Source organism: Anomaloglossus baeobatrachus, chromosome 9 (assembly GCF_048569485.1).
Source record: "Anomaloglossus baeobatrachus isolate aAnoBae1 chromosome 9, aAnoBae1.hap1, whole genome shotgun sequence".
Classification (NCBI taxonomy): domain Eukaryota; kingdom Metazoa; phylum Chordata; class Amphibia; order Anura; family Aromobatidae; genus Anomaloglossus; species Anomaloglossus baeobatrachus.
In genome coordinates this window covers 141,900,583-141,926,988 of record NC_134361.1, presented here as the reverse complement: position 1 = coordinate 141,926,988, position 26,406 = coordinate 141,900,583, and positions in this window count along the sequence as shown.

Genomic DNA, 26,406 nt, shown 5'->3' with positions numbered 1-26,406 from the left:
GGCTCCGCTTGGAGTAACCCTTGCTTGATGTGTTTTTAAAAGTAGCCAAGATGAACAGAGCTGGGATCAGGAAAGACTTTGCTACCTACCCCGGTGTCATCCTGGGGACGGATAAGAATGGCGTATTTTGGAATGTGCTTGATGCAAATCTAGCTGTGAAGTGTACAACTAGGGCACAAGTGCTGCCACTGAATGGGTGGGTGTGTGTGGGGCACAATTTTTGGAAAAAAGGGAGGCTCCGCTTGGAGTAACCCTTGCTTGATGTGTTTTTAAAAGTAGCCAAGATGAACAGAGCTGGGATCAGGAAAGACTTTGCTACCTACCCCGGTGTCATCCTGGGGACGGATAAGAATGGCGTATTTTGGAATGTGCTTGATGCAAATCTAGCTGTGAAGTGTACAACTAGGGCACAAGTGCTGCCACTGAATGGGTGGGTGTGTGTGGGGCACAATTTTTGGAAAAAAGGGAGGCTCCGCTTGGAGTAACCCTTGCTTGATGTGTTTTTAAAAGTAGCCAAGATGAACAGAGCTGGGATCAGGAAAGACTTTGCTACCTACCCCGGTGTCATCCTGGGGACGGATAAGAATGGCGTATTTTGGAATGTGCTTGATGCAAATCTAGCTGTGAAGTGTACAACTAGGGCACAAGTGCTGCCACTGAATGGGTGGGTGTGTGTGGGGCCCAATTTTTGGAAAAAAAGGGAGACTACGCTTGGAGTCACCTTGCGGTGTTTTACATGATTTTAGAAGGGCGTGCCATGCCTATATCTGTGTGTCCTCCTCTTTTTCCTTGTCCAGCTGTTTTGTTTTCGCATGAGTATATGTCCTTGTCACTTTCCCATGTGTTTGTGTTGTGTTGTGAGTTGTTTGTCACCTTTTGGACACCTTTGAGGGTGTTTTCTTGGTGTTTTTATGTGTTTGTGATTGCCTGCCATTGTTTCCTATGCAGTTCGAGTTCGGTTCGTCGAACGTTCGACGAGCCGAACTCGAACGGGACCTCCGTTCGGCGAACCGACCTCGATCTGAACCGGGACCGGTTCGCTCATCTCTACTGGTAACCAAGATAAACATCGGGTATCCAAGCAAAGCGCTTTGGTTAGTAACCCGATGTTTATCATAGTTACGTGCAGGAAGCTTCCCCGCTCAGCTCACTCCGCCCCCTCCTGCACGCGGCATGTACACACACACACACACACAAACACACACTCACACTCACCTGTCCCCAGCCAAGCAGTCCACGACACTGACGTCCTCAGCGCCACCCACTTCGCACTCCGCCGCCAGCACACATGGCTCCGCCCACCTGCACTCTGCACACATGGTCCCGCTCGGCTTACCTGCGGTGATGAAGTCCCGACCTCAGCGCTGTCACTGTCCTCCATGGCTGCCGCTTGTCACATCACCTTCTCTCGCTTCCGACTGGAGACTGACTAGCGGTGTCGTCACGGGTTGCTCACGATACTTGGCTGTGATAGCGGCGGTCATTGAACTCAGTGACAGGTACTGTCAGCAGTGCAGGAGATCAGCGCAGGTAATGTACCTCGCTGACAGCAGCACTTGTCATCCCCTGCAGTGACCTGGGCTGACCCATTTATGTTAGCTCAGGTCACTGCACTGCTCTCCCAGCCAATGGGTAACATCCTGCTCTTCATTGACTGGGACAGTGTGATCGTCATGGCAACCCCTTGGATTACACCAGACCTGGATTTGTTTTTCTTTCTAATAAATTGGTTAAAGAGGGAATGTATTGGGGAGTGTTTTTTCAAATAAAAATGTGTTTGTTGTCTATTTTTTTTTATTACTGACTGGGTTGGTGATGTCGGGTATCTGATAGACGCCTGACCTCACCAACCCCAGGGCTTGATGCCAGGTGACATTACACATCTGGTATTAACCCCATATATTACCCCGTTTGCCACCACACCAGGGCGCGGGATGAGCTGGGGCGAAGCACCAGGATTGGCGCATCTAATGGATGCGCCACTTCTGGGGCGGCTGCGGCCTGCTATTTTTAGGCTGGAGAGAGTCCAATAACCATGGACCTCCCTAGTCTGAGAATATCAGACCCCAGCTGTCTGCTTTACCTTGGCTGGTGATCCAATTTTGGGGGGACCCATGCGTGTTTTTTTTTTTAAATTATTTATTTAATTTAAAATAACAGCGTGGGGTGCCCTCAGTTTTGGATTACCAGCCAAGGTGAGGCTGCCAGCTGTGGTCTGCAGGCTGCAGCCGTCTGCTTTACCCTAGCTGGCTACAAAAATAGGGGGAACCCTACATCATTTTTTTTTTTTTTGGCAAATACAAAGCTAAGCACTAGAGATGAGCGAACCGGTCACGGTTCGGCTCTAGGTCGGTTCGCCGAACGGAGCTCCCGTTCGAGTTCGGTTCGTCGAACGTTCGACGAACCGAACTCGAACTGCATAGGAAACAATGGCAGGCAATCACAAACACATAAAAACACCTAGAAAACACCCTCAAAGGTGTCCAAAAGGTGATAAACAACTCACAACACAACACAAACACATGGGAAAGTGACAAGGACATATACTCATGCGAAAACAAAACAGCTGGACAAGGAAAAAGAGGAGACACAGATATATGAGTATATGCAAGGAAACATCGATGCCATTACTGTGCAACTTGAGCCCTGCTCATTTTAGGCTTCCAATCTGGATAAATTGCCTGAGCTCGCCACGTACGCCTTGGGGATCTTGTCGTGTCCTGCAGCCAGCGTTCTCTCGGAACCTGTCTTCAGTGCTGCCGGGGGTCTGCTGGCAGATAAGCACACCTGTCTGTCCACTGACAATGTGGACATGGCTCTCAGAGGACTTTTCTTCCCCTGGGTCAGCCAGGGGAGGCGAAGGGCACGCGTATTTTTGAGAGTGCTTCATGCAAAGCATCTTTTTCATTTTGAATAGGGGGGTCAAGTGATGCCAGTCAAGTGGGGTGTGTGTGGCCCAATTAGTGGCAACGAGGAAGACTGTGGTTGGAGTCCCCTCGCTGTGTTTCTAAAAGAACCAAGATGAACAAGTCATGGCTCTCAGAGGACTTTTCTTCCCCTGGGTCAGCCAGGGGAGGCGAAAGGCACGCGTATTTTTGAGAGTGCTTCATGCAAAGCATCTTTTTCTTTTTCAAAAGGGGGGTCAACTGATGCCAGTCAAGTGGGGTGTGTGTGGCCCAATTAGTGGCAACGAGGGAGACTGTGGTTGGAGTCCCCTCGCTGTGTTTCTAAAAGAACCAAGATGAACAAGTCATTGCTCTCAGAGGACTTTTCTTCCCCTGGGTCAGCCAGGGGACGGGAAAGGCACATGTATTTTTGAGAGTGCTTCATGCAAAGCATCTTTTTCTTTTTCAAAAGGGGGGTCAACTGATGCCAGTCAAGTGGAGTGTGTGAGGCCCAATTAGTGGCAACGAGGGAGACTGTGGTTGGAGTCCCCTCGCTGTGTTTCTAAAAGAACCAAGATGAACAAGTCATGGCTCTCAGAGGACTTTTCTTCCCCTGGGTCAGCCAGGGGACGGGAAAGGCACGCGTATTTTTAAGAGTGCTTCATGCAAAGCATCTTTTTCTTTTTCAAAAGGGGGGTCAACTGATGCCAGTCAAGTGGGGTGTGTGTGGCCCAATTAGTGGCAACGAGGGAGACTGTGGTTGGAGTCCCCTCGCTGTGTTTCTAAAAGAACCAAGATGAACAAGTCATGGCTCTCAGAGGACTTTTCTTCCCCTGGGTCAGCCAGGGGACAGGAAAGGCACGCTTATTTTTGAGAGTGCTTCATGCAAAGCATCTTTTTCTTTTTCAAAAGGGGGGTCAACTGATGCCAGTCAAGTGGGGTGTGTGTGGCTCAATTAGTGGCAACGAGGGAGACTGTGGTTGGAGTCCCCTCGCTGTGTTTTACATGATTTTCGAAGGGCATGACATGCCTAAGAGGTTGAGTTTCATTATCTGCAACTTGTTGGCAACAGAAAGGCTGCCTTTACACCCTTTTGAGATCGAGGATTTTCGAGACCTTATGCCCATTGCAGTGCCCCAAGAGCCGATGGCCAGTCGTCACTCCTTCTCCAAGAAAGGCATGCCCGCGCTACCACAGCAGGTCGCACACAACCTCACCGATTCCTTGAGAAGCTCTGTGTGTGACAGGGTGCATTTCACCACAGATACTTGGACCAGTAAGCATGGACAGGAGAGTTACATGTTGCTGACTGGGCACTGGGTAACTATGGTGAGAGATGGAGAAGGGTTTGCTGTACAAGTCTTGCCGTCCACACGACTTGTGTGTCAATCCTTCATCTGTATGTACAAATTCCTCCACTGCTTCTGCCTCCTCAACCTCGTGTGGGTCCTCCACCTCGGCCCAAACCCTGTGTGGTCAGTCCACCCACGTTGTAACTGCGCCCAAGGAATCCCACACACCTCCTTACTATGCTGGCAGCAGAGGTCAAGGCCATCAGGCGGTCAAATGTTTACTTTGAAATGTAGGGGAAATGTGAGACACCGCTGAGGAATTGTGGACGGTTATCTCTGGAGAGTGAGACCGAGTTTCATCAATGGTTGTCTCCACTCAACCAGCAGCCAAGGAAGGTCGGGAGCGACAATGATGCAAACCAGTCTGCGACCCTTCTTCAGGGCAATGTGGCACACGTGCCTTGTATGGCTCACGTGTTGAACCTGGTTGTCCAGCAATTTTTAAAACACTATTCCGGCCTACATGGCCTTCTGCAGAGGGCACGGTGTAACGCCTGAGTGGATCGACACACTCAGATGGGCTGTAAAGGATAGGCTAGAGGCAAGCCACTCACCAAGCTGGACACCCAGAACCCTGAAACCCTTTAACCCCTATACAGTGATTTGGAATTACACAGGGCCCAAGTTGATCAATACCTATGGAAGGCTGTAGTTCCAGAGAATAGTAGTCATGCAGGGTCAAAAACATTAATTGAGGAAGAGGAACAGAATAGGATGGCCAGGACTTAATCAGAAAACAAGCAGAGGTGAAATGCGGATCGGCCAACGAGGTACATAAACAGCAAGCAGGAAAAGTAGTCAGGTAACAAGCACACAAACTCATAAAACTGAACTGGGGGTAACAGTAACAAGAGGTTCATAGCTTTGTCTGGCAGTGGTCTGCAGACAAGAGGGGCCTAAAAAGGGTGTGGTGTCTTCCCATTGGTTGTAGCTGAATGATGGTACTTCATCTGTGAGATACCCACCACCTACATTCAGCCTGTGGTTCTGTATCTGTCAAGGTAACGCAACCCAGTGGGTGACCATAACCTGTGTCCACCTGCGCCGCAGGCATCGACTCCTTTCCCATCATCAGCACTATGCACGAAAGGAACACGTTGTCACCTGGCGACCGGAGTACAAATTGATTGAGTGGACTACGTTGGTGACTTAACAGCCGTGTGCGGCAATGATGCAAACCTGTCTTCGGCCCTTCGTCAGGGCAATGTGACACACGTGCCTTGTATGGCTCACGTGTTGAATCTGATTCTCCAGCAATTTTTAAAATACCATCCCGGCCTACATGGCCTTGTGCAGCGGGCACGCTGCTATGTGCTCACTTTCATCCTTCGCACCCAGCAGCTCAACAACTTTCATCGCTCCTGAAGTCTTAGGGTCTGGCGGTTAAACGCCGGAAATGCGATGTTCCGACACGCAGGAATTGGAATCTGCACATGTTTCAGCGTCTGTGGCAGCACCGCAGAGCCCTGCTGAAATACAGTATAATGTATACCCTGTGCTAACTTGATCCAGAGGTGGTGCAGATCACACTGCTGGAGTGGTGTCAGATCAAGGACCTATGCACCCTTCTACACAGTTTACAAATGTCGACGAAGATGTTTAGCACTAGCGATGCCATTCTCAGCGTGACAATTCTGGTCATCTACAAGATGGTGCACACTGTAAGCATTATTCGGAGTCAGGTGTTGGTCCAAGAGGAAGGGGAGGAAGTACAGGAGGAGTCATATGCAGACGGGATAATAAGATGTACAAGGTCCATACGTTGAGCGGCACCTAGGCGGCAGTCATGGTGGGGGATAGGGATTAACAAGGGCGCATAGTATCAGCAAAAATTGTTGAGGAAGGTGCAGGAGCCCATGAAGAAATGGAGGACGAACTTGCGATGGGCATGGAAGACTCAGCAGATGAGTGAGAGCTTGCTCACATTTCGGTTGTGCGAGGTTGGGGGGAGAGGGCAGAGGAAGGAGGCACGATTCTCACCTCTCTGCCACCAACAAACCAAGGACTTGGTCCTCCTGGATGCACAAGACACATGAGCGCCTTCTTGCTGCACTACCTACAACATGACCCTCGGATTGTACGAATTCGAAGTAATGCTAACTACTGGATTGCCACACTGTTAGATCCCTGGTACAAGACAAAATTTGGCAAAATAATTCCAGCCATAGAAAGGGACGCACGTATACAGGAGTATCTGCAGAAGGTGGTACGGATTCTTAGATCTGCTTTTCCAGTAAACACCAGTGCTGCACAGAGTGAATCTCAACGCTTTGTCATGGATATGAGGAAATGGGCTTTTACTTGTCCACATCTGAGGGACCGAGGGCTGGCTGCTGGGCTGAGATGGCATTGAGTACGGTGTCCCTGCAGAGTTGCACTTTTGGTCATACACCAAATGAGTTGAAAAAGGACAAATGCTGGTGGAAAGGGGAACAGGTGTGTTGGAAAGGGGAAAAAAGTTTTTGTCCATGGGTTTGGTGGTTAAGCAAAAGTAACATTTGATGAAGAAACACCATCTGTTACGGTGGGACTGGCAGATTTGGATAAGGTGGTATATACTATGTTACCGGTATATAACGAAAATTAATAAGAAAAGAAAGACAAAGGTATATATCCCCATCATCAGTCAATGTCCACCGTGCTCCCAGATGGAAAAGGAGAGGTTGGCAAATGGAAGGTTAGGTGGAGGATACAGATCTGTTTGGCTATGAAACTAAAGGCTGCTTTACACGAGTCGATCTATTGTGCGATGCATCGTTGGGGTCACGGATTTTGTGACGCACTTCCGTCATTCGTAACGACATCTCCTCATGTGACAGCTCCTTGCGAGTTCAACCGATGCCTAATCGTTTGAAATTCGGCCATCGTGTACTCATCGTTTAATTCCATAAAATCGGTCAGTTTAGTCTTAATGAACGACACATTGCAAAGTGTGACACCGTGTAATCGGCCATCCTCGTAGTTGTTTGTGACGTCAGTAAACGTTCAGGGCGTATTTGTGGTTTTAAATAATCACGCCTAATCTAATCTGATTGGTTGTAGCAGATGCGTTGTGATAGGTTATTACTGTTATAAAAGACGGCGCTGTATTCATGATGTGTGAACATTCATCCTTGGCGTCATGCACAGTGTTTTATAGTGCATTACTCCTAATTTTTCTGACGTTAGTTTGTTCGCTGGATTTTCCGACCTCACTCCTTGTATACCTTTTTTGTGGTAAGTTGTTATATGCCAATCTTTCCTTTTTGGATCAAAATCGACATTTGGCATCATTATAATGTGTGTGTTTTATATAATTTAAGGTAACAGGATGTTCAGCAATGTCGAAACTGACATTTTATCTGTGGGTCTCCTTATGACCGAGATATTGCAGGAGGAGGAGGAAATGGACCAAAATACACGTATGAATCCTCGTCCCAAAAGATTATGGTCACGTCAATGGCTGCTTCGAAGGGATGAGATATCCCACGTGCGTCTAGTGCATGATTTACAGGAACGCAATCCGCATGATTACCGCAACTATCTACGTATGTCGGAAGAATCTTTCTCATTAGTCCTGACGCGTATCAGCCCATACATAAAGCGCAGAGATACTTTAATGCGTAAGGCTGTTCCTGCGGAAGAAAGGTTGCTGGTGACTTTGCGCTATCTTGCCACAGGCCGTAGCCTCACTGATTTACAATATTCTGCCGGTATTTCGAGATCCCTATTAAGTTCATTAATTCCGGAGACTTGTCAGGCAATAATACATGCGTTAGCAGATTTCATGCCTTTCCCCAAGACAACTTCAGAATGGTCTGATATAGCTCATAATTTTGCGACGAGGTGGCAATTTCCCTGCTGTGGTGGTGCGATTGATGGCAAGCACATAAGAATAATTAAACCCCCAAATAGTGGTTCTTTTTTTTATAACTATAAAGGTTTCTTTAGTATAATTTTATTTGCAGTTGTTAATGCAAATTATGAATATTTAACAGTGGATGTAGGAATAAATGGCCGTGTTTCCGATGGTGGCGTTTTAGAACAAACTGATTTTGGAAAGCGTTTATTTAGTTCACAATTACCTTTGCCTCCAAATTCAGGAAATGAAAATAATGTAAATTTTGTTTTTTTAGGGGATGAGGCATTTCCTCTTCAAAGCCATCTCCTGCGTCCTTATCCCCAGACTACTTTGAGTCCCGAGCGTCAATATTTCAATTACCGTCTCTCAAGGGCACGTTTGGTTGTTGAGAATACGTTTGGAATTATGGCAAGTCGGTTTCGTGTATTCTCAACACCAATAAATCTCAAACTCGAATCCATTGATAGTGTAGTTCTTGCCAGCTGTGTTCTACATAATTTTTTACGCAAAAAGGATGCAGCAGCCTACATGCCCCCGGGGTATGTAGACAACATTGGCAGTGATGATTCGGATGTTGTCCCAGGAGTTTGGCGTTGTAGTGATCCATAGTTGCCATCCCTGCCGACACCTCAATCTTTTGGTCGTGTCCGGCATGATGCCATAATCAATCGGGATCGTTTTTGTGATTATTTGAATGCGTCATAATTTTTTTTTTTTTTCATTTTTATAATAGAAAAGGCATTTCTGAACATTAGAGTGTGTTAACAAAGTCGGAGAATATTACCTTTTGTGTAAACTATATTTTTTATTTAAAACAATGAAACAAACATAATTACATTAAAACTTGAAGTAAAGTAAGAAATAACTATCAACAAACAAATTCACTTTGTTATAAATATATGAATACAAATATATTTATAAAATACATACATTACATGATTTCAAAGCATTACAACTTTATTCTATGTTTCACAAATAAACACTGCCATCACTTCCTTTCACTACAAGGCAGGCTGGAATTTTCACTTCCGGTTTAAAAATCGCATAAACAAACATGTCTGCAAACATGCGAGCAACTGTCTGGGGAGATGCAGAAATCCATCTTCTTGTCACCGAAATGGATGAAAGAGACTATGATTGTCTACTTATATCTGAACGTCCAAGGGAGCATAAAAAAAAAGTTCTACGCAAGATTAAGAAATCTCTTCGGAAGAAATTTGACCTCCACCGCTCAAAAACGCAGATCAGGAAGAAAATGGCTGATCTGAAATATCGTGACAAGCAACGTCTAGCAGAAATTAGAGCACAAAATAACACTACTCGAGGTATATTTTAACAATAAATGATTGGTTTTTTTTATTTGGCCCTTTTTTCAAAAAACCATGTGTATAATATCAATCATACATGTGTTTACATAATATGCCATGTTGTTTTTTGTTTTTTTTCTAAAAAAAATTTTTATTTTCTATTTTTTGAAAGGATCATCACATGTAGCGGACCAAGGGAGCGCAATAAACAATAATCCAGGAACTTCATCAGAACCAATTCCTGTTTTGGATCAAAATGAGGTTTCAGAGCAAGGTTTGTTTTTATTTTAACTTGCCAGTTTTTTGTTTTTTTTTAAAAAAAGGAAAAAACCAAATAGTGAACTATTATGTCACTCCCTAGATAACATTGAAGAACATCCTCCTATTGCTGCAACACGTGTTCATGCTGTTGGTTGGACACTCAGCTCTGATTCAGATTCTGCGTCTGTGCAAGTTAGATCAGGTTTTTGTTTATTTTTTATAATTTTGGTTGAGAAAATGTATGTTTTTGTTTTAAATAATTTTTTTTTTTTTTTTTTTAACCAGATGATCGACCAAAGCTTGAAGAAGTGTATCAGTCAGCATGCAGATTATACCAGACAGCACAAGATCATGTACAATTGTTAAAAACATACATGGATGCTAATGCATAATTTTGTTTGGCTATTTTAATTTTAAACCGTTTGCAGTCACAACATGTAATGATGTTTTGACCATGTTATTTTTTTGTACATAAGGCCTAAAAATATTTAGAGAATGGGTATTTAAAACTCTATATAATAAAAAATTTTTGTCAAAAAATTTGTTTTTTTTGTTTTTTTTTAAAGAAAACAACATGACAATTATTTTGTTCTAAAACTAACATTTATTGTGAAATATATACAGCGAAAATTATGTGAGTCTGAAAAAGCAAAATATTTACAGTTTGTAGACAAATATTTTCTTTGTCTTATTTTGAATGCAAATTGCGTATCAAAATTTAAAAAAAAAAAGTAAAGAAAAAAAAATTACCGACGCCTTTTGCTTTTAACTTTTCGAGGTGGTGACAATGCTACAGATTCCCCAAGGGTTGCCACATCAGCAACAACAGATGTATTTTCAGGCAAAAAAATCTTCTTTTAATACTGTAGCCGATGTAAGGCGATTTTCTTGTGCCGCATGTAGGACTTGGGCGATGATTCTTTCGGCATGTAATTTTTGATTCTTTTCCAGTATTTTGCAAACATCATCAACATAATGCGCAAATCCAGATACAGGTGGACGGTCATGTTTCTCAAGTATTGACCGACAAATAGACGCCAACTCGTTTCCACGTGACAATAAAGTTGGTCTTCTCATTCTCCTTGGTAATTGCCTTAACAAAGGTCTTGATGTGGCAGGTGTTTGTTCACACGATGTTACTGATGGATTCTGTGAGCTATTTGTAGTTTCCTGCTCTTGAGAAGTGCTTTCAGTAGCATAATCCTACATTTGTAACAAGAAAAAAAAAATAAAAATTAGAAAGATGTGTGAACACATTAGAGAGATGATACAACATATTTTGGAACTACAATAATGGAAAAAAAAAAACATGTAACCCTTTTGTGTTTAAAATTTTTTCTGTTGGTTATTTATGTTGGTACATAAAACAAAATTTCCAAAAAAACAAATGCAGATCATAAAACACCTTAAAAATTGTTTATAAAATAAAAAAAATAGTGTGTAAAGAAACATTTATGAATAAAGGTAAATATACCAATTGTGTCGCTGACTCGCTGCCAATTGCCCCATTTTCTGACTCCTGAATGGAAAGCATACTTGTTGATGACCTTGGAATCTCTTGATCTCTTGTGAAGTCAAGTAGATCAAAATACCACAGCCGTGGGACATAAAGATCGGCAGTCGCAGCCCCTGAACGTCGTGACTCCTCGACTTTATTTAGTTCCTTTTTATATACAGTGCGTATTCCTTGTATTTTTTTCTTGATCAGATTTACATCCACAGGCTCATTTGGAAAATGGTTTTTAAAGATAGTAATCAGATCCGCATAAGCTGCTTGTTTGATGCGTTTGTTACTATATTCAGGCGATTTAATTTTCCAAAGACAGGTTAATGTGCGATATTTTTCAATGAAATCACGCAAAAATAATTCGTTTTGATGAGCCGTCATCTGTGAAAGATTATATGAGAACATTTTATTTGACACTGTTATAATAAACATGTAATTTTTTAGATTTTTAAAAGAACAAAAATGAGAAAAAATAATAAAAAACATTATTATGTTTCAAAAAACATAATACACGATAAAACCTACACAAATAACAATAATAAATAAACATGAAAAAAAAAAAGATTGTGAACGGCTAAATGACACAATAAAGAAACCATACAAAACCAAATGTTACCCACCTTTGGAGGATAGATACTCTGAATTCGTCAAAAACCAGACCACAAACAAGATTGATGCTAAGGACACACGAGGCAACAAAGACAGGCGCAAAAGCGAAACTATATATATGGTATGTAACCAATCAACCACATTAGCAGAACTGGATTGAGCAGGTCAGAAGAATTCAGGGCGTGCAACAATCCAGACAACGTCACGGAGGGCTGTATAGTTTGCCTAATTACGCCCATGCAAAAGACAGATTGACCAAACGAAAACATGTGTGAAGCCTTTTGGACGTCCGCCATGGCCAATCAATATATCGATGAGCGCTTTGTGGTCGTTTGACAACACTCAACGTGTGACACATGGACAAATACCTATCAGCGATACAAAAAAAAAAAAAAAAGACTTTGCCAAATAAATCGCACGATGGATTGACTCGTGTAAAGCAGGCTTAATAGTTGCCTGAACCGAGTTAGACGCCACTCGGATCTTGAGACTGAGAGCCCTGTTAGCGTCACAGGGTCCACACGCCCACCCAGCCCAGGAACTCCCTGTTAACATCACAGGGGCCATTCAGTACGCTGACCGTGTGCATTGGGGCCACACCTGTGGACAGCAGGCGCATCAGCAGCAGCAGGCCTGTTAATGCCACTGGGCTGCACAAGCAGGACTTGTAGGACAGGAGCTGGTCTTAACCGTTCTGCGTTACCAACTGTGGTGGCGGCCTGCATCGACGCCCTATCCCTGCCTACCTCTGGCCTAAAGCCGCAATGGGTTCAACACATGGAGGTGTGCTCTTTCGGAGCATAATAGAAGACTGCGCACCTCCTTGTTGGCTCCAGCCCCTTTTATAACCTGGGTCCGCCCCAAACCAGGGTGAACCACAATGCACCTCCTGGAGACAAAAGCAGAGTGACACGTCATGAGTGGCATAACTAGCGTCCTATTAGGAACCGCAACTTCAATAATGACCTCATGGCTGCCACGACACAAACACCTCACCAGTCATCGTCTGACCATCAATAATAAGGTGACAAGTCATAGGGTCGGGCCTCTGCAAGCCATTTGGGAGTGGCCTGGCCACATCGTCAGGACACCTGATGCCCTGTGGTCTATATGGGCCCCCCCCCCATCAGGGGCAGGGCCAAAGAGTTCATTACCGGACCTAGTTTCTGATGCAGTAAGTGCCTGAGCATGCTCAGTTGCATGAAATACAGTCTCTGAAAAAAGACTATCAGCTTTAGCATGGTTTCTCGGCACAAAACAGGACTTAGACCCGGCACGGAATGCAAGTACTGTGCAAAGAGGCTTTTCACACTAAGTGTGGGAGCATGCGCTGTATCCCGAAATGAAGACTTAGCGTCAGGAATGGCACAGTCAGGCTGAGCATACTCACTATGCGAAACACTGTAGTTAGGCTGCAGCTGGGGTAAATCGGCACACGCATGCGCACTAGCTGCCTCTCCACACTTACACGTGGAGGAGAAATTGCTCTTCGGGTGTGGACTTGGAGATGCTGTCTATGAACAGAAGGAAAAGCTAAAGGAAGCCTCACTTTCTATCCCTCCGAATTATCAAATGCAGCAATGAATTCCCTGAGTTTGCTATAACATTAGCGTAGCAAAATGTGCATGAGGGTGTCCTGCACAGGTGCTACTGTGTTTCCCCGAAAGTAAGGCCCTGTCTTAGATTAATTTTACCCCCAAAAGTCCCACCCTGCCTTACTTTCGGGGGAGGCCTTACATTGGAAAAAAAAAACAATTTTCAACAACATCCCCTGCAGCCTCCCCATTGTTTCACAGTCCGGCATTCACCCCATCCTCCCCCCTGCAGCCTCCCCATTGTTTCACAGTCCGGCATCCACCCCATCCTCCCCCCTGCAGCCTCCCCATTGTTTCACAGTCCGGCATCCACCCCATCCTCCCCCCTGCAGCCTCCCCATTGTTTCACAGTCCGGCATCCACCCCATCCTCCCCCCTGCAGCCTCCCCATTGTTTCACAGTCCGGCATCCACCCCATCCTCCCCCCTGCAGCCTCCCCATTGTTTCACAGTCCGGTATCCACCCCATCCTCCCCCTGCAGCCTCCCCATTGTTTCACAGTCCGGCATCCACCCCATCCTCCCCCCTGCAGCCTCCCCATTGTTTCACAGTCCGGCATCCACCCCATCCTCCCCCCTGCAGCCTCCCCATACAGTGGTTCTGCCCCCCACTCTGCCACCACACACACTGACACATACGGTACCGGTACAGCCCCACACGGCACCCACACACATATCGTACCGGTACCGTACACACACACACACTGACACATACAGCCCCATATGGCACCCATACACATACCGTACACATACCATACACACACACACACACAGAGAGAGAGAGTTTCGGAACTTACCGTTACTTTCCTTCTGTTTCAATCTCCTCTGCGGTGCCGGGCTGACGATTCAGATGCCGGGGACGCTGGACCAATAGGAGCGAGCCTGCAGGCGGTGACGTCGCGGCTGATTCGGCCAATCAGCTGCGAGCCGGCTGACTGGCCAATCACAGCTCGAGCTGATGGCCAGCAGGGAGCCTGTGACGAACAGGCTGATCGGCCAATCAGCATCGAGCAGGAAGAGCGTTGATGGAGCGAGGGAACAGCGGCAGCGGTAAGTTCCTGTACTTTCCCCAGGGACCCCACCCATATGCGGCCATACTGTCCCCAGTGACCCCACTCATATGCGGCCTTACATTCCCCGGGCCCCCCCGCTACCCTGCCTTACAATCGGGGGGTGCCCTACATTGGCTGACCCCCCCCGAAACCCCCACCCTGCCTTACTTTCGGGGGGGTCCTACTTTCGGGGAAACACGGTAGAAATAGCTTGGCACCAGTGGGACAATAATGGAATACAACATCCAGTTCTATGATGCCACTAAATGGCAGTATTTTTTGCTATCATTATAGCTTATTAAAAACAGAGCAGGAGGGTGTCCTGCACAGGTGCTAGAAATAGCTTGGCACCAGTGGGACAATAATGAAATACAACATCCAGTTCTATGATGCCACTAAATGGCAGTATTTTTTGCTATCATTATAGATTATTAAAAACAGAGCAGGAGGGTGTCCTGCACAGGTGCTGCACATAGATTTGCACCAGTGGGGCACTAATGGAGTACAACAGCCACTTCTTGTATGCCACTAAGTTTACTCAATTTTTGGTATTATAATGTCTTAGTAAGTAACAAAGAGTTTGAGTGTGCAATGCAGGCAGACGTGCTGCAAATATCTTTGCACTAGTGGGACTATACAGAAGTCCAATAGCCACGTTTAGGATGCCACTAGGTTCACTCAGTGTTTGCTAGTATAATGGCTTAGCTACAATGAGTTTGAGTGTGCAATGCAGGCAGACGTGCTGCAAATATCTTTGTACTAGTGGGACTATACAGAAGTCCAATAGCCACGTTTAGGATGCCACTAAGTTCACTCAGTGTTTGCTAGTATAATGGCTTAGCTACAATGAGTTTGAGTGTGCAATGCAGGCAGACGTGCTGCAAATATCTGTGCACTAGTGGGACTATACAGAAGTCCAAGAGCCACGTTTAGGATGCCACTAGGTTCACTCAGTGCTTGCTAGTATAATGGCTTAGTAACAATGAGTTTGAGTGTGCAATGCAGGCAGACGTGCTGCAAATATCTTTGCACTAGTGGGACTATACAGAAGTCCAATAGCCACGTTTAGGATGCCACTAGGTTCACTCAGTGTTTGCTAGTATAATGGCTTAGCTACAATGAGTTTGAGTGTGCAATGCAGGCAGACGTGCTGCAAATATCTTTGCACTAGTGGGACTATACAGAAGTCCAATAGCCACGTTTAGGATGCCACTAGGTTCACTCAGTGTTTGCTAGTATAATGGCTTAGCTACAATGAGTTTGAGTGTGCAATGCAGGCAGAGGTGCTGCAAATATCTGTGCACTAGTGGGACTATACAGAAGTCCAATAGCCACGTTTAGGATGACACTAAGTTCACTCAGTATTTGCTAGTATAATGGCTTAGTAACAATGAGTTGGAGTGTGCAAAGGGCAGGAGGGTACAGTGGCAGGGTTGTGGGTCTCTGGGTAGAGGAAATGAAGCCTGCCTTTTATCCCTCCTAATGGGGAAATGCAGCGAGGAAATCCATGACCTTAGCTACACAGACGCTGTCATCTTGTGTAGCTGTTAAACTCTGTTTTCAGGACCTGTCACCTATGGCTCTGACCCTGCCGGTATGAGCCCTTAAAAGGACTGATAGAAAGTGCTATCCCTAAGCTTTCCAGCACTGTGTATGGAGCGTATACAGCTGTATCGGCGATAGGACTCAGGACGGAGCTGCGCCAGTGATGTCTGACACCAAGGACGCAGAAGGCAGATAATGGCGTGCTGGAGGAAAATGTCCGTTTTTATAATGCAGGGACATGTGACATGGACATCCTATCACACATGCCGTTGCTTCTCTGGCTAAAAGTCCACTTAGCTGTGTGTGTGTCTGGGATTGGCTGACATGCTGGCCCTCCCCACTACACGCGCGCGCTTAGGGAAGGAAGACAAGGAAAAAAAAAAATGGCGATCGCCATTATCCAAACAGCAGTGATCTGAATGCGCTGTTCCCGCACACTATACACTGAAATGTCATAATAGTGTGAGTCACAGAGTGACTTACACTATTACAGCGGAAAGCCACGCTACGCTGTGAAAAGCAGTAGAAAATGCCACCGGAGTGAACATGTGACCTCCTCATGTAGGATGAAGCTATGGATCCTGGGTAAATTTATGCATTTTCTCTCCTTCAGTTTTTTTGCAGTAAACAAAAAAAACGGAAGGCACACGGATGACAAACAGATGACATACGGACCATCTACGGAACGGAAACGGATGCCACACGGATGCACCCGTGAAAAAAAACGGACTGTTTTTTGCAGACCGCAAAAATGGATCGGTCGTATTAATGTAGCCTTATTCTGATCTGCCGTTTATAAACAGCAGGCAGAAATAAGTGAATAGCGCCCCCCAGCGTCAGAAAATCTCCGGGGTTTCAGGGCTAGCTGAGACCCTGGAGATCATGATTCAGGACGGTTTTTCCGGTCCCCGCTCACGTGATCACAGGTATACACCGTTCACCGATGATCACGTTACAGTAAATGACAGCGCCGGTAAAAAATTATTTATCTCCCATCTGGCATGAACAAACATGATAAATCTCCTCCCCGGTCCCCTCTGGTCCCCCGGTGTCACCAAAGTGCCCCCCCTGATGCCCTCCCAGAAATCCAAGATGGCCGCGCGCACAGCAGCGCGCCGGCCGCATTCACCCTACTCCTCTGATTTCTGTCGCATGTGCCATGACACATGCGACAGAAAACTCCTCCCCAGGCCCTGCCAGGTCACCCCCTATAACCCCACCGGTGTTCCCCGGTGTCCCACGGTACCTGTGCAGCGTTGATCCCCCCACGGCCCTCTCCTTCACAATAGACGCTGCCGCATGCACAGAGCGGCTGTCAGCTCAGCTTCCTGTGTTCAGACACAGTGAGTGGTGGTTATGCATCTGTAAGCTAAATGGGTGGCACGGTGGCTCAGTGGTTAGCACTGCAGTCTTGCAGCGCTGAGGTCCTGGGTTCAATTCTCACCAAGGCCACCATCTGCAAGGAGTTTGTATGTTCTCCCCGTGTTTGCGTGGGTTTCCTCCGGGTACTCCGGTTTCCTCCCACACTCCAAAGTCATACAGCGCTATGGAATTAATAACGCTATATAAATGAATAAATTATTATTATTACTGCAATGCCCTGCTCATGAGGTAAGGAACATAATTGATCAGGAGAGCTATATACTACATTTCCAAATGGAGGGATTTGCTTTTATAGTTTCCCTGCTGAATGACTACCAAACATGAGAGTCCGTTATACGCCACAAGAAAACACATCTAAATAGCGAGCTCTGTTGTTAAGTATTCATTCAGCTGGATAACTGGACTTAAAAGGGTATTCCATCTCCAAGATCCTATCCCCAATATATAGTAGGTAGAATAGCAATAATATCAGCAAATACCAATATTTGGAAATGTAGAATAGTTCTCCTGATTAGGCATGCCCTTACCTCATGAGCAGGGCATTGCAGCTTTGGTAGCAACCATTACGACATGGACTCTGCTGCTGTGGACCCGGGGAGAGTGAGTGCAGATTCATTGCACCCACACTCCTCACATGAAGGGTCTGCACTCCTAGAAAATGGGGGATACGTTCCCTGAGTGTCTCCCCCCCCTCTACACGGTCCAGAGTCGTTGTGGGACCCCTTTATTTTTTTTCTTACAATAAATTGGTGAAAGAGGAAATGTTTTGGGGACTGTTTTTTCAAATAAATTTCTTTTGTCGATTTTTTTTTGTTAGTACTGACAGTTTATGATGTTGGGTATCTAATAGACGCCATGACATCACAAACTGCTGGGCGTGATGTCAGGTGACCTTACAGCTAGTATCCACCCGATTTATTACCCCGTTTGCCACTGCACCAGGGCACGGGATGAACTGGGGTGAAGCGCCAGGATTGGCGCATCTAGTGGATGCGCTACGTCTGGGGTGCCTGCGGACTGCTATTTTTAGGCTGTGAAGGCCCAATAACTATGGACCTTCCCACCTTGAGAATACCAGACCACAACTGTCCGCTTTACCTTGGCTGGTGATCCAATTTGGGGGGACCCTACTTTTTTTGTGTAATTATTAATATTTATAAAATAATTATAAAAAAAGAGCCTGGGGGGACCTCCACATTGGATCCCCAACCACGGTAAAGCTGCCAGCTGTGGTTTTCAGGCTACAGCCGTCTGCTTTACCCTAGCTGGCTATCAAAAATGGGGGGACCCAACGTCATTTTTTTTAACTATTTTTTAAATAGAAAAAATTAATGGGCTTCCCTGTATTTTGATTGCCAACCAAGGTAACGGCAGGCAGATGGGGGTGGCAACCCATAGCTGTCTGCTTTATCTGCGCTGAGAATCAAAAATGCCGCGGAGAGCTACGTCATTTTTTTTAAAGATTTATTTTTACAGCACTGTGATGTCCAGCAATCAAAATACAGGGAAGCCCATTTTGTTTTTAGTTATTTAAATAAATAATTAAAAAAAAATATATATGGGCTCCCGCTGCATTTTTTGTATTGCTAGCTTAGGGTAATCCAAGCAGCTACAGGCTACTAACCCCCACTGCTTGGTGTTACCTTCACTTGGAATGGAAAATCCAGGGAAGCATTTTTTTTTTTTGCCAAAAAACTACAATAAAAAAAAGGACGTGAGCTTCGCCATATTTTTGTATGCTAGCCAGGTATAGCAGGCAAATGCTGGAAGAGTTGGATACAGCACCAGAAGATGGCGCTTCCATGAAAGTGCCATTTTCTGAGGCGGCTGTAGACTGCAATTCGCAGCAGTGGGGCCCAGAAAGCTCAGGCCAACCTGTGCTGCGGATTCCAATCCCCTGCTGCCTAGTTGTGCCTGGCTGGACACAAAAAGCCTACGTCATTTGTTTTCTAATTATTTCATGAAATTCATGAAATAATAAAAAAGGGCTTCCCTTTATTTTTGGTTCCCAGCCGGGTACAAATAGGCAACTGGGGGTTGGGGGCAGCCGTACCTGCCTGCTGTACCTGGCTAGCATACAAAAATATGGCGAAGCTCACATAATTTTTTCAGGGGGCAAAAAACTTCTGCATACAGTCCTCGATGGAGTATTCTGAGCCTTGTAGTTCTGCAGCTGCTGTCTGTCTGTATGGAGAAGAGCAGACAGCAGCTGCAGAACTACAAGGCTCAGTATACTCCATCCAGAACTGTATGCAGAAGTTTTTTGCCCACCAAAAAAATGACGTGGGCTTCGCCATATTTTTGTATGCTAGCCAGGTACAGCAGGCAGCCACGGGCTGCCTCCAACCCCCAGTTGCCTATTTGTACCCGGCTGGGAACCAAAAATATAGGGAAGCCCGTTTTTTTTAATTATTTCACTTATTTCATGAAATAATTAAAAAACAAATGACGTGGGCTTCGCCCCATTTTTGTGTCCAGCCGGGTACAACTAGGCAGCTGGGGATTGGAATCCACACCACAGGTTAGCCCGAGGATTCTGGGCGCCTCTGCTGCGAATTGCAGTCCGCAGCCGCCCCAGAAAATGGCGCTTTCATAGAAGCGCCATCATCTGGCGCTGTATCCAACTCTTCCAACAGCCCTGAAGCCGGGTGGCTTGTTGGGTAATAATGAGTTAATACTAGCTTTGTTTTACTAGCTAGTATTAAGCCAGAGATTCTTAATGTCAGGCACGTTTGACCCGGCCATTCAGAATCTCCAATAAAGGGTTAAAAAAAAGACACCATACTGAGAAAAAATACTTTAATAGAAATAAATACACAGACACATTAGAGACTCCATCTTTATTACCCCGTCAGCCCTCCACGAACCATGGTCTTCTGTCTTTCTCGTTCAACAAATGCAGCTCTGCTCCATCACTGCTGCATGGGGGAAGACGCTGCTTCCCGTGCAGCCTTCACTCCGTGAGTGATCAGTGCTGCTGGCTGTCAGCAGTAACAGCGGTAACGCTGACAGACACGTTACCATAGCAACGGTGCTCCCGGAGCTGCGGTTAGCGGTGACGTCACCGCTAACTGCGTTGCTATGGCAAAGGTGATCTCCGTAAATGACCGGCTGTGTCAGCCGGTCCCTAACGGAACGGGGAGTCGACCGTGTGCTAGAGCATGTCGCCGGTACACGGCGATACACAAATGTGCACTGTGTACCGGAGAGTGCAATGACTGGTCCTACATGATGAGTCATAGTCATGTGACCAGTCTGTAGCCAATGAGAGAATAGCCACATGACTGGTCACATGGCTATTTTGACGTCACGATAGGTCCTGCATCACTGCTGGCAGTGCTGGTCACCGGGAGGATTCAGCGATCATCAGATGGAAGAGCGGCAGGAGACAGAGTGCAGGAGGGATCGCGGGGACCGGTAAGTGTTATGACAATGTTTATTAACTGTATGTGTAAATTTATAATGCGTTTTTATGTGTCTGTGATTGCCTCCCATTATATCCTATTGGTTCGAGTTCGGTTCGTCGAACGTTCGCCAAACTGAACTCGAGCAAGACCTCCGTTCGACGAACCGAACTCGAGCCGAACCACGGCCGGTTCGCTCATCTCTAGTTAGCAGAAGGAAAGTACAATACTGTATCCACAAATGCAAATTAATAGACATGCTATATAGTATACAATGGTATACTGTATACAGTAAATATGTAAAGAAAGTTACCTCCAGAGCAGGTCAGAGCGCGGTGAATTGACTGAACCAGAAGTGTGCACGGTGAGTATTTGCAAAGCATTGCTCTTAAACCAAGTTACACATTTTTTAAAAAGCTTTGCTTGTGTTGCAAAATGCTCTCAAACCAAGTTACCACTGTATATTACCCTACTGGGATATTTTTGATCACATGTCTCTGATGACATGAATTGGCTTGTAGCGTGGTATTCCTCACAATAGACTTTCTATATGGTGAGATCTGTAATATTCCCTGTGATTTAGAAATATTAATGTCCAAAAAGTTAATGGTGAATTCTGGGTCTCACTGGTAAAGAGAATATTACTATTGTTATTATTGATATACTTCAAAAATTCTGATATATCTTCTTGTCCCCCTTCCCAGACCACCAGCACGTCGTCCAAATAGCGCCCGTACCAAGTGTTCTGAGAAAGGAACGGATTGTCTGATGAAAAAATAAATTCTCTTTCCTAGCAATGTATAAAAACATTAGAAATGGCATGTGAAAAACTCCCCCCCATCGGTGCTCCTCTTTTTTGTCGATACAAAATACCGTTATACATATAGAAATTATGTTTCAATATGAATTCTGTGGCCATACAGAGAAATTGGCATAATTCTTGTAAATAATCGGTATATTCTTTCAAAAACTCATGTAAATTCCTAAGTACTACATCGTGTGGAATACAAGGGTATAATCCAACCACATCCAAAGCTTCATGTAAAACTCTTGAAGGGTCCTCACCCCCCTCTAGGCCATCAGCCACAGATCGTCATGACGATTATCTGATCGGCCTGAAAGTTTAGGTATTTATGACTTTGGGTGATGGTAGAACTGCAGCCAAAGGATGCATAGAAAAGACATCCCTTTGTTCTATTGGAGGGAAAAACTTGTAAAACAGTTTTTAAGCGCTACGTTAATGCTAGAAAAATTAAGAGCATATTGCCAAAATCCCTGTAGCGCGCTGAACCCAGTGCACCGTTTAGCTTCACGGGAAGATCGCTGGTAGCGCAACAAATGATTATTGGCCAGTAAAATCATGCTAGATGCATTGTGTTTTGTATCTATGTAAATGTAAAATCGAGATATAAAATATGACGCTAATATCTTTCATCTGTGTGGCCCAGGGGCAAAGATATATGAAAAGCTATAATTAAAGAACTTTGTGACAATCTCGGCACAGCCCACAAGAGACTGTAAAATAAGGTCACAGAGAGGGGGGTTACCTAAGGGCATAAAAGGGACTAGCTCCTTGATGGGGGGAGTCAGTACTAGAGGGCATCAGTAAGTGGTGATGCTGGCCGTCTCTCTACCATCTCCTTCTCTTGAAGTCCCTCCCTCCCTAAACTCAGACGTCACATCTATGGGACGAGTTTAGTAAGTTTCACGTTTATACCTTTTATTTTTATGTAACTGTCTATACTGTATTTGTATTGTTCCCTCTTGTAAATTCTTGTATATTTTTTAAACACTGCATTATTATTATTATTATTATTATATATATTCCATTAGCGGGAATCGGTGATATATACATTTACCCTTGCTGTGAGACCTCGAATATTTGGCATTTTCAGCTCAGCAGCCTTATTTTATGCATTGTCCTGCAGTACCAAAAGTGGCCTGCCGACAAGGGGAGCGTTAGAGAGCAGTCGTGTTTGTGACAAATCAGCAAACAGCTGCAGGATATCTGAGTGACTCCCCCGGCTGTTCATGACAAATTGGTGGCAGCGGTGGCATATAGAGCATTAGTGATCTGGTTCGAGCAATCATCACTTTCACTAAAAACTTGCAAAAGTTTTGAGGATTGAACTCAGTGTTTAAATACAGTGCCTACAAGTAGTATTCAACCCCCTGCAGATTTAGCAGGTTTGATAAGATTCTTAGAGCCTGCAAACTTCAAACAAGAGCAGGATTTATTAACAGATGCATAAATCTTACAAACCAACAAGTTATGTTGCTCAGTTATATTTTAATAAATTTCAACATAAAAGTGTGGGTCAATTATTATTCAACCCCTAGGTTTAATACTTTGTGGAATAACCCTTGTTTGCAATTACAGGTAATAATCGTCTTTTATAAGACCTGATCAGGCCGGCACAGGTCTCTGGAGTTATCTTGGCCCACTCCTCCATGCAGATCTTCTCCAAGTTATTTAGGTTCTTTGGGTGTCTCATGTGGACTTTAATCTTGATCTCCTTCCACAAGTTTTCAATTGGGTTAAGGTCAGGAGACTGACTAGGCCACTGCAACACCTTGATTTTTTCCCTCTTGAACCAGGCCTTGGTTTTCTTGGCTGTGTGCTTTGGGTCGTTGTCTTGTTGGAAGATGAAATGACAACCCATCTGAAGATCCTTGATGGAGGAGTGGAGGTTCTTGGCCAAAATCTCCAGGTAGGCCCTGCTATCCATCTTCCCATGGATGCGGACCAGATGGCCCGGCCCCTTGGCTGAGAAACAGCCCCACAGCATGATGCTGCCACCACCATGCTTGACTGTAGGGATGGTATTCTTGGGGTCGTATGCAGTGCTATCCAGTCTCCAAACGTCACGTGTGTGGTTGGCACCAAAGATCTCGATCTTGGTCTCATCAGACCAGAGAACCTTGAACCAGTCTGTCTCAGAGTCCTCCTAGTGATCATAAGCAAACTGTAGACGAGCCTTGACATGACGCTTTGAAAGTAAAGGTACCTTACGGGCTCGTCTGGAATGGAGACCATTGCGGTGGAGTACGTTACTTATGGTATTGACTGAAACCAATATCCCCACTGCCATGAGATCTTCCCAGAGCTCCTTCCTTGTTGTCCTTGGGTTAGCCTTGACTCTTCGGACAAGCTTGGCCTCGGCACGGGTGGAAACTTTCAAAGGCTGTCCAGGCCGTGGAAGGCTAACAGTAGTTCCATAAGCCTTCCACTTCCGGATGATGCTCCCAACAGTGGAGACAGGTAGGCCCAACTCCTTGGAAAGGGTTTTGTACCCCTTGCCAGCCTTGTGACCCTCCACGATCTTGTCTCTGATGGCCTTGGAATGCTCCTTTGTCTTTCCCATGTTGACCAAGTATGAGTGCTGTTCACAAGTTTGGGGAGGGTCTTAATTAGTCAGAAAAGGCTGGAAAAAGAGATAATTAATCCAAACATGTGAAGCTCATTGTTCTTTGTGCCTGAAATACTTCTTAATACTTTAGGGGAACCAAACAGAATTCTTGTGGTTTGAGGGCTTGAATAATAAATGACCCTCTGAATAAACTTTTCACAATTTAAAAAAAAAAAAAAAAAAAAAAAAGAAATAACATTCTTTTTTGCTGCAGTGCATTTCACACTTCCAGGCTGATCTACAGTCCAAATGTCACAATGCCATGTTAATTCCGAATGTGTAAACCTGCTAAGTCTGCAGGGGGTTGAATACTACTTGTAGGCACTGTATACCTGGAACAATACTGAACATGTAGCAGTTACCCCCTCCCTTCTCTCTTGTTTTTCTATCCTATCTTTTATTTGGCAAGTGACTGCTAAAATGGCAGCTGCTTATAAGAAGCATGAGAAAGCTGTGCTGATCCAAATGTGTGAGGAGCGAGGCCTCGATGGGTCCAACAAGACCAAACAGATGCTAATCTGTGTCTTGGTGGAGGATGATCTCAAAGACCAGCGCAATGTGGCCCAAGAGCATGGGACCAGCGAAGCACCAGGACACCTTGACACGGACCTAGTTCCAGGACGGGCCGCAGAACTGTCTGATTCCGGGGAGTCTGGCAGCAACCCCAGCTCCTGGAGTGGAATAGACTATTACTTGCCGATGATTCTGCAGCAGCTGGGAGAATGTGACTCTCAAACGCGGCTACAGTTTGTGCTAAAAGAACGCCAAGCAGAGCGTGAGTTTGCTGAGTGCCAGGCCCAGCGAGAGGCTGAGAAAGCCGAGCGAGAGGCTGAGAGAGCAGAGCGAGAGGCCCAGCAAAAGGCTGAGAGAGCCGAGCGTCAAGCCCAGAGAGACCATGAATTGAAGGTCCTCCGAGCCCGGCAGCAGACATCTTCCTCACTGAACGGTGAGTCCAATAATACCAGCAGCTTTAAGCCCCGACCGGAACACTTTCCTGTGATGGAAAAGGATGGGGATTTGGACACCTTTCTGAGGGGATTTGAAAAGACTTGCTTGCAGTACCAGTTGCCCCCAGCACAATGGGCACAATACTTAACCCCAGGGCTGCGAGCCAAGGCCTTCGACGCGTTTGCCAGTCTCCCTCAAGAGCAGAGTGGAGACTATGAGGCCATAAAGCAGGCCCCAATACAGAAGTATCAGCTGACTCCAGAGATGTACCGCAAAAAGTTCTGGACCCTGTAGCGTGGACCACACAACAGCAACAGAGACTTTGTGGATGGGCTCCGGACCAACTTTAACCAATGGGCCCAAGGACAGTCCGCCACCACTGGTGAGCAGATAACAGACCTGATGGTAAAGGACAAATTGTGTGTCCTGCGGACTTGCGACAGTTCGAGATGGACCGGGAACCAAAGGATGCGAATACAGCAGCACAGATTGCTGACACCTATGAGGCCAACCGTGCATCAGGGGTGCGGAAGCCGTCCACCGCCAGCTGGAATGGGGGTAAGATGACAACTACGACCACCCCTGCCCCTACCAGCCGACCTCACGTAGGTCTTGTGTCATCCACCAGTGCCCGGCTCACCTCTGACACTCGCAGGTGTTTTTCCTGCAACCAGCCTGGATACCTCAGCTCCGCTTGCCCAGAGAAGCAGAAGAGGAACCCCACATCCAAGGCCCAAGGGCCTAGTGCAGCTGTCTTTTTGGTGGGGGAGGCGAGTGGTAGGGCCTGCGAAAACCTACACTCCATCACCGTGGGCCGAACCCCCACTGTGGGGCTCAAGGACACTGGAGCCGACCGAACCCTGATCTGCTCCGAACTGGTGCCTCCTGAAAACTTTATTCCGGGAAAACTCCTGACTGTCACTGGGGTTGGGGGTGTCCACCAATCTTTCCCAATGCCCCGTGTTTCCCTCGACTGGGGTGCTGGGAGAGGGTGGAGGGAGGTGGGGGTGTCCGAATATCTACCAACTAATGTTTTATTGGGGACTGATTTGGGACGATTGGTTGCACAATTTCTCCCTGATGATCCTCTCCAATCCAATAAGTCTTGTGATACAAATGTTGCTGTTAAGTCATGTGACCCGAATGCGGATATCCAGAACGTGATTACAAATGTTGTGCATGGTAATAAAGTGGAGGTTTGTACAGGGGAACTAAGCCATGCCACGCTGCAGGGTGACGTGGCTGAGGATGACCCCAAGGTAGTAAGTGTCTGTACTGACAGAGATGGAGGCAGACATAAGAAACAAGA